This window comes from Bos indicus, chromosome 21, assembly GCF_029378745.1.
Source record: "Bos indicus isolate NIAB-ARS_2022 breed Sahiwal x Tharparkar chromosome 21, NIAB-ARS_B.indTharparkar_mat_pri_1.0, whole genome shotgun sequence".
Lineage (NCBI taxonomy): Eukaryota > Metazoa > Chordata > Mammalia > Artiodactyla > Bovidae > Bos > Bos indicus.
In genome coordinates, this window is record NC_091780.1 from 69,402,717 (window position 1) to 69,411,452 (window position 8,736).

Genomic DNA, 8,736 nt, shown 5'->3' on the forward strand with positions numbered 1-8,736 from the left:
CTCCTCCATTCCCTAAAGTTAAGGGAGTGGACGCAAGCGTGCCCCCACCTGGCCGCCTCCGTCCTCCCCTCCCCGCCTGCCTTGGTGCGCTGCGGGGCTCCTCCTCAGTCGGGGGGAGTCGGGGGCCGGGAACGGGAGGGGACGCTTATGTACTTGACACCGGGGTCCTCCCCGGCGCAGGTCAGCAGGTCCCGGGATCGGGTCCGGTGGAGACACGGCGGCCAGCGGCCCAGCACGGAGCTTCCCGAGCCGCCTCCGGGGCCCCGTCCCTGCTCCCCGTGGTGACCCCAGGGCCTCTCGGGGCGGCGGACACGGACTGTCCACCGCGGGCCACCCAGGCCCGGCCCCTGAAGCGCAGAGCCGGTGGCTCGATTTCAGAAGCCCCTTCCTTGTGGACGTGGCCGCTGGAAAGAAGCGCGTGGGCTCTGAGACGGGGGTCTCTGCCGGGCCCAGCTCATCAGGACCAGGAAAGGAGCCGTCTCCCCGGGGCCCCTCCGCCGAACGCGGGGCTGGGTGGGCCGCGAGCCTCGCAGTCCGGTTCCCCACCTTCTCCTGGGGGTGGGCGGGGAGAGCCCACGCTGGAAAGCTCGTCTGTTCCCTTCCTGGCCGGCTTCCGCGCCGCGCACCCCGGTCGGGGTCCCCCAGGTGCCCTCCCTGCTCCATGGATCCCGGCCCTGCCGCCCCGGGCTCCCCTCCTCTGGGGCTCCCCTCCTCTGCCGCCGGTGCGGCCTTTTCTCGGGGTCGCCCCCTCTCCGCTCGGGCCCACCCTCTCCTCACCCGGCCACGCCCACCGCACGGCTTGAACCCATTGGTTGACCACAGGGCGCGCTTGGTGAGCTAGTGGAGCGAAGAGCAGGGGTCCCCCGAGGGTCGATCAGCAAGGCCTGGGGGAACAGCCTGGTAAGCTGGGGCAAACTCGGAGACACGGCCCTCGAAGGGGAGGGAACAGCCTGTGAGAAAGCTCAGAGGGGGAGTGTCCACAGGTCCCACCGGCTTAAAGCAGGCAGGGGGCTGGCCCCGCAGCTCTCCCAAGGGGCTCAGGCGGCTGCTTGACCTGAGGGCCCGCAGAGTCTGTGCTGGGGGCGCCACCCTCTGTGGGGCAGAGACGGCGGCCAGAGCACAGGTCAAGAAGGGGTGAAGAAGGCCAGGCCCCTGCCACCTGCTTACCCAGGGCCCCAGGATCTGGGAGCGGGAGGTGAGCTGCTGTCCTGGGAATGGCTTCAAGGGAGGCCGTGGGCTTGGACCTCAGAGAAGGGGAGGCAGTGGGGGGTTCTGGAGAAAATAGGAGCGGGGGCTCCTCCTCCATGCACTCCCCCTCCCCAGGATGGCCCCCCTCCTGCCGGTCAGACCCTTTAGACCCTGGGGTGCTCATCCTGACCACGTCCACCCTACGCCGTGATGCTGGGGACACTCCAGGGCTGTGGGGTGTCCCCGAAGCAGACCCAGTGAGGACCAGAGTGCACACTGAGAAAGGGGGTGGTGAGGGGGCTGGGGGTGGGAGCCCAGATCCACAGGAGTCTGGGGAGGGAGCTTCCTGGAGGGAGCAAGGCTGCTGGGGGAGTACGGTCAGCCCCTCCAGCCCACGGGTGAGAGCTCCCTGATGCGTCTCCTGAAGCTACTGGGCTAGTAGACTCATCTGTCATTGTCTTAATTTCAGTTATTTTTTTCTTTTCCAGTTATTTTTTTAAAGATTTTTTAATTTATTTATCAGCTTCCCTTATGGCTCAGTTGGTAAAAAATCCTCCTGCAACGCAGGAGACCTAGGTTTGATTCCTGGGTCAGAAAGATCCCCTGGAGAAGGGATAGGTTAATCACTTCAGTATTCTTGGGCTTCCCTTATGACTCAGCTGGTAAAAAATCCATCTGCAATGCAGGAGACCTGGATACCATCCCTGGGTTGGGAAGATCCCCTGGAGAAGGGAAAGGCTACCCACTCCAGTGTTCTAGCCCAGAGAATTCCATGGACTGTATATGTCCATGGGGTCGCAAAGAGCTGGACACGACTGAGTGACTTTCACTTTATTTCTTTTATTTTTGGCTGTGGTGGGTCTTTGTTGCAGTGTGTGGGCTTCTGATTGTGGTGGCTTCCCTTGGCTTCTCTTTGGATCTGGTGACTCGGCGCTAAGGCTTCAGCAGTTTCAGCCCATGGACTTAGTTGCACCACAGCATGTAGGATCTTCCTGGACCAGGGATCGAACTGGTGTCCCTGCATTGCAAGGCAGATTCTTAACCACTGGACAACCAGGGAAGCCCTTTCAGTTATTTTTAATTTTAGATTTCCATCTGATTTTTTTTTTTTAATGGACTCCAGGCCTCTGGTAAAATTCTCCATCTTGTCATTTGTTTCTTGAATGTTCTAATAATAATTATTTACAAAGCCAAGTTGATAGCCCCAATATCTGGATCACCTGTGAGTCTGTTTCTTTCCTTTTCTAAACGCTGTGCCAGGCCTTCGTTGCTGCATGCAAACTCTAATTTGTGGCATGTGGGGTCTCCTTCCCTGGCCAGGGATTGAGCCCAGGCCCTCTGCATTGGAGCGTGGGGTCTTAGGCACTGGGCCATCAGCGAAGTCCTGTTTCTTTTTTCTCTAGATTCTTTCATTCCTTCTTCCTTCCTTCTTTTGTCCCTGTCCCCTGGCAGGCCCTGTGATTAGGGGATGAATGTTGGGCCTGTACAGGATGGGGGTGACATACGTCTCATTGACTGGAGACTCACTTGCAGGGGCCTCAGCTGAAGGCTTGGGTGTTTCCCACAGCTCCCTCTCCTCCATGCCAGGGTTCTGGTTTCTCTCTCCAGTACCACCAGACTGCTAAACATTCAGCTTAGCCTTCTGGGCTTTTAACTGCCATTTTCCACGTCGCTTCTTAGTCCTTCTTCACCCCAAACAGCACGAAGTGAAGTGAAGTTGCTCAGTTGTGTCCGACTCTTTGCAACCCCAAGGACTGTAGCCTACCAGCCTCCTCTGTCCATGGGATTCTTCAGGCAAGAGTGCCGGAGCAGGCTGCCATTTCCTTCTTCAGGGAATCTTCCCGACCCAGGGATCGAACCCAGGTCTCCCACATTGCAGGCAGATGTGTTACTTTCTGAGCCACCAGGGAAGCCACCAAACAGCATAGAAATGGGCAAATACCTCAAGGGGGCAAGAGGCTCTTAGATGGGGTTTCATGCCTGCGTTTCTCTCCCTAGGCCTGTGAGAATGTGAAGAGCTGAGGTGCTGTGTTCTCCTTGGCCTCCAGACACAGCATCTTCCCCAAATCAACAGGCTCCCAAGGGGGAGAGTAGCTGAGAACGTGGCTCATCTCCAGGTGACCCCCTCTGGTGAGGGCCTCAGCCCCTCAAGTCTTGGCTGCCTCGGTTGCTCACCAATGCCTTCAGATAGCTGTGTAACTTTAAAACCTTTCGCCCATACCGTGCGTCATGTGGCAGCCTTAGTTCACTGACCAGCTTCAAACCTGGGCCCCTGCATTGGCAGTGTGCAGTCTTCATCACTAGGCTGCCAGGCAAGTCTCCAGCTGTGTATTTTTAAATGTGGCTTTTAAAGTTGCTTTTGATGCAAAGTTTTGTCTGATGTTTGCTATTCATCATAGTTGGAAGCATGATTAAAAATAAAATGGTCTTATAAACCATAATGAGTGCTATGGATTTGCTTGGTATATGGTCAGAATAATCTACTGGATGACTTAATTGATTTAGAAATCATCGGGGCTTCCCAGGTGGCTCAGTGGTAAAGAGTCCGTCTGCCAATGAAGGAGACACGGGTTCAGTTCCTGGTCTGGTAAGATCCCACATGCCACGGAGCCGTTACGCCCATGCACCGCAGCTACAGAGCCTATGCTCTAGAGCCTGGGAGCCGTTACTGCCAGTAAGGGAGTTACGAAAGCCTGAGCCCACAGGCCACGACTGCTGGGGCCTGAGTGCCCTGGAGCCTGTGCCCGGCAACAGAAGAAGCCACAGCAATGAGAAGCCCTCACACCGCAGCTAGAGCGAAGCCCGAGCAGCAGCGAGGACCCCTACAGCCATAAATAAATAAAATAAAAGTTTTAAAAATTGTCAAAATTATGTGTGTGTGTTTTAAATTTTATAACAAAAATAAGAGAAATCAGGTTGCATTTATTTTAGTAAGAACCACATTAAGAAAACATATCAAGATAGAGTATGTATTTTTCTTTTCTTTTCCTGCTCATGAAATCTGACACTAGAAAGCACAAGAAACTTAAGCCTGTGTGACTCCCCTGGTGAGCGGTTTCTGCGTGGGAATTGTACACCTAACTTAGCCAGTTCTTCTTTAGAGGAACTAAAGAGCCTCTGGATGAAGGTCAAAGAGGAGAGTGAAAAAGCTGGCTTAAAACTCAACATTAAAAACACTAAGATTATGGCATCTAGTCCCATCACTTCATGGCAAATAGATGGGGAAAATATAGAAAGAGTCAGATTTTATTTTCTTGGGTTCCAAAATCACGGAGGACAATGACTGCAGTCACAAAATTGCTCCTTGGAAGGGAAGCCACGATGAACCTAGACAGTGTATTAAAAAGCAGAGACGTCACTTTGCTGACAAATGTCTGTATAGTCAAAGCTATGGTTTTTCCAGTGGTCGTGTACGGATGTGAGATTTGGACTGTAAAGAAGTCTGAGCGCCGAAGAATTGATGCTTTTGAACTGTGGTGCTGGAGAAGACTCTTGAGAGTCCCTTGGACTGCAAGGAGATCCAACCAGTCAATCCTAAAGGAGATCAGTCCTGAGTATTCATTGGAAGGACTGATGCTGAAGCTGAGGCTCAAATACTTTGGCCACCTGATGTCAAGAGCTGACTCATTGGAAAACACCCTGATGCTGGGAAGGATTGGGGGCAGGAGGAGAAGGGGGCGACAGAGGATGAGATGGTTGGATGGCATCACTGACTCAATGGACCTTTGAGCAAACTCAAGGACATAGTGAAGAACAGGGAAGCCTGGAGTTCGTGGGGTCACAAAGAGTTGAACGTGACTTAGTGACTGAACAATAACAGCGACTGAGCCAGAGTCCTGTTCTAGAATCGTCGGGAAGCCCGGCATCTCCAGTGAGAGGAAGCCGCGTGCCAGCACGTGCAGCATCTCGCTCCAACACCCGGGAGTGGGCTCATCTGGCCGCTCCCGCCCCAGTGAGGCTGCAGCCACTCTTCTCTACTTGAAGGAATTCTGGTTTCTGCTTATGTGACTCGGGTCCAGGTTGAGACCGTAAGGCCCTGGAACAGTTCACTACTTTCTTGTTTGAGCCATCAAATCAGAAGAAAGAAGTCTGCATGGTGTACGTATTTGGGATGCAGCAGACACCGAAGCGCATCATGATTCGGGCTGAACTTGTAAAGCAAGGATCTGGACTTGGAGTAGCAAGCAGGCAGGGCTGTGGGTGCTGCCAGGGACGGAGCAGTGTGCACACAGGGCTCCACGGTACTCTGTGGTGTGTAACAATGTCTATAGATGCTGATGTGATGCAGTTCAAAAATGTTGACTTTTAATTAAACTTTTACAAATATTCAAGGAGCACATGTGCATGAGTTAAAATACACAAATGAAGTAAGTGTCCGGAGTTAAAAAAAAAAAATTTAGTCTTTGGTTAGGGCAAGGATTAAAAAAATTTTTTTTAATTTATTTGGCTGTTCTGGGTCTTAGTTGCTGCACGGGGGATATTCAGTTGCAGCATGCAAACTCTTACTTGCAACACGTAGGTTGAATAATTAAGACTCTTCGCTCCCAATGCAGGGGGCCTGTGTTCCATCCCTGGTCAGGGAACTAGAATCCCACAAGTCGAGTGGGCAAAAGGAAAAGAACAACACGTTTATTCTGGGTCCAGTTCAGCAGCAGTGACAGGGGTCTGGACTGGCCTTGCTGCTCAGCTCCTGGTCTTCTCCTCTTGGTCATATGGCTGCCGCAGCTCCAAGCGTCACATCCTCAGCCAGCAAAGGCAGTGTGCAGACGGCAGTGTCTTACCTCACCCCATCTCTTCCATGGGAGGGAGGTTCAGCATTCCCAGAAGCACCCTTCCCCACCCTCTGATCAAAAGCAGAAGCCCCGTCACTTGTCAAATACTGGGCATGTGCCCACTCCCAGCGCTGGCCCATCCTCTGGGGGATCAAGAACTCTGCACCAGGGGTGAAAGCACCTGGGTCTGCTGGCAGGAAGCAGGCGGGAGGTTTCCAGGCAGAGTCACTGAGGCGGAGGGCGGAGGCGGCACTGCAGACCGGAGCTAAGCCCTTCCCGTGCCCTGGGCTTCCTGCGGTGACCCTAGGTGGGAGGAGGCAGTCCTGCAGCCCTTCCTCACCCGCCTTGTCTGTAACGGATCTGCAGGGTTATGTGGGGGCACATGAGAACCTAGACCCCGAGACAGAGCTATAGGATTATGGGGGCTGGGTGGGGGCGGTGCATGAGAGCCTGGACCCAAGCAGAGGTGGGCTCTGCCCACCAGCCAAAGGGTGTGAGCAGACACCCAGGGCTCCCTGAACTGGGCCTGCTCCTAGGTCCTGCCCTGTCCCAGAGCACAAGAGGGCCACCCTCAGGCCCCTGGCTAGGGCGTGAATGGGGAGGGGACGGGTGGGGGAGGGAGCACGCATCTGGTGGGGCGTGGCTGCTGCCCTGCCCACCCTTGGGTTCCCTTTGTAAGAGTGATTTCTGTGGGGCGTTTAGGCAGACACCCCTTCAGCAGGGAGGCTCAGGGGTCACAGGGACCCAGCGGCCAGCAGTCCCTCCCGCCTGCCCTCAGGTTTAAGGGTGCAGGGGCTAATGCCTGGCCTGCCACACCCAGCATCTGCTGCTCCCAGGCCAGGCCCAGCGCGACGGAGCCGGGGGGGGGGGGGGGGGGCCCTCCCCCTCAGTGGAGGGGTGCCCCTTCAGCTGGGGTCTCAGCTGGGCTGAATAATTAAGCAGGGACACCCTGTGGCCCAGGCTTTAGGACCGACCTTCCTGCCGTCTGCGGGTAATTAGGATAATTACCGCAGCTCAGACAGGGGGCCAGCAGACCTGGGAGAAAGGCCAGGGGCCTCTCCGCCTCTGACCCAGCTGCCCTGCCTGCTCTCAGCCTTGTCCAGGCCTGCGGGCTGTCCCTGTTGGCCTTGGGCGGGGCAGGTCCACACAGGCCTGGACAGACACGCAGGGAACACAGAGGGGGATGCCGGCCCCTTGGGAAGGCCCTGCTCCTGGCTGCAGCTGACCTTTGGCTCCAGTCTGAGGCCGCAAGGCCGGACAGACTCCCAGAAGGGGCCTGGGCCTGGGGCTTCACTTCTGGGTCAGGGGTTACCGCAGCCCTGAGGCTTCTTTCTCATTTCACAGCAAATGCCTGTGAAACCAGGGGCTGTGTGTGAATGTCCAAATGCAAAGGGCGCCACTCCCAGACCCCCGACCCCCGAGGACAGGGCAGACCCTCAGGTTGTCTGAGTTCTGCCAGAGAGCCCCGGCCTACATCGCGGGGAGCAGGGCGTGGGGCTCAGGAGGGGCCCTGACCGGAGGGTGGCTCTAGGCCCAGCCCCCCACCATGCTGCCGAGTCCAGGCTTCAGAGGGCAGCAGGCCCCCGGGACTGGGAAGGGTGGGGAGGCCTCTGTCCCAGCGTTTATCTCTCCTCTGCATCCCTGGGACCCACTCCCATCCCCAAAGGTGTCTGCAGGCTCTGCCTTAGGCCCCGCCTCAGGCCCCAGGGACCACCTCAGACCCTACCTGGCCCTGGAGCCAAGGGTCCACAGGGCATGCTGGCCTGCCACATTCTGCAGGGACCCTCCCCCTCCTGACTATCGTGTCCGACTCTTTAGGACCCTGTGGACTGTAGCCCGCCTCCCAGGCTCCTCTGTCTGTGGGACTCTCCAGGCAAGAGTACTGAGCAGGTTGCAATGTCCTCCTCCAGGGGGTCTTCCCGCCCCAGGGATCAAACCTGGGTCTCCTGCGCCTTCTGCATTGCACGCAGATTCTTTTCCGATGAGCCACTCACTACCCCCTAAGGAAAGCAGCACATCTTGTCGTTGTTAATACCGCTTCCTGGTTTAAAAAATTCTGGCAGAACCAAGGGCAAATGGTGGGTACCCAGTGACCTGGCGGTGTAGAGGGACAACAGGGCTGTGGGTTTGCTGCGGACGGTGAGGAGCTGGCTCAGCGCTTGCCCAGGAGCCGCTGCATGTGCCCACAGCTGCCCGACGTCCCTCACTGGTGCCCTTCGATGGACCTAGGCCGAGATTTTCTAGCTCTGCTTCAGATGCAAGGCAGTGACGGCTGCGTGCACACGTGTGAATATTCCTGCAGGACAGGTTCTGGGAAGCAGATGGGCTGGCTGCCCAGGGGGCTTTTGTTAGGTGAGGGGCACTGTCTCCCTGCCTCCAACCTCAGACTAGTTGGCGGTTCATTTCCCCACCACTCCTGTCCTGTCCTACTTCAAAGCCTCTGGTGTTTGAAGGTCATATAGGCTTGCAGTTCTCTGATTCTGGGCGAAGTTAAGCATCTTCCAGCCAACAGCCACATGGGTATCCTTTGGCATACATCGGGGCTGCTTGCCCAACTTACCAGCAAGACGCTCACTCACAGGACCCTCTGCTGGGGAGCCTGCCCCTGTTTGGGGTATGAGTTAGCAACAACCTTTTCCCAGTATGTGGCATATCCTTTAACTTAGAAGATTATATCTATGTAAAACTTTCTAATTTGTAATTTAAATTTATCAAAAAAAATTTTAAGACTTCTGTTCTGTCGTGCTGGGCGAAGTCTTTCTCATCATGAGACGAT